Source organism: Empidonax traillii, unplaced genomic scaffold, assembly GCF_003031625.1.
Source record: "Empidonax traillii isolate 1590-97213 ecotype Southwest subspecies unplaced genomic scaffold, ASM303162v1 scaffold334:size599637, whole genome shotgun sequence".
Classification (NCBI taxonomy): Eukaryota; Metazoa; Chordata; class Aves; order Passeriformes; family Tyrannidae; genus Empidonax; species Empidonax traillii.
Window position 1 is genome coordinate 570737 of NW_020955527.1, and position 409 is coordinate 571145.

A 409-nucleotide genomic window follows, 5' to 3' on the forward strand; every position below is an offset into this window, starting at 1 on the left:
GGCAGCCTGTGCCAGTGCTTGGTCAGTGCCTGTGCCAGTCACCCTCACAGTGACTGTTTCCTGATGTTTGGAGGGAACCTCCTGTGTGTCAGTTGGTGCCCGTGGCCTCTGGCCCTGTCCCCTGGGCACTGCTAGGAAGAGTCTGGCTGTCCTCTTGGCATCCTCCCTGAAGCTGTTTGTACAGGTGGATGAGATCCCCTGAGCTGCTGCTTCTCCAGGTGGAGTGGTCCCAGCTCTCTCAGCCTTTCCTCGTAGGAGAGGTGCTTTCTTGTCCCTCTGTTATTCTTGTGGCCCTTTGTTGTCCTCCAGTATGTTCCTGTCTTCTGTTCTGGGGAGCCCAGAACTCAGGACAGTCCTGCAGGTATGGACTCAGCAGAGCTGAACAGAGGGGAGGGATGCCCTCCCTCGA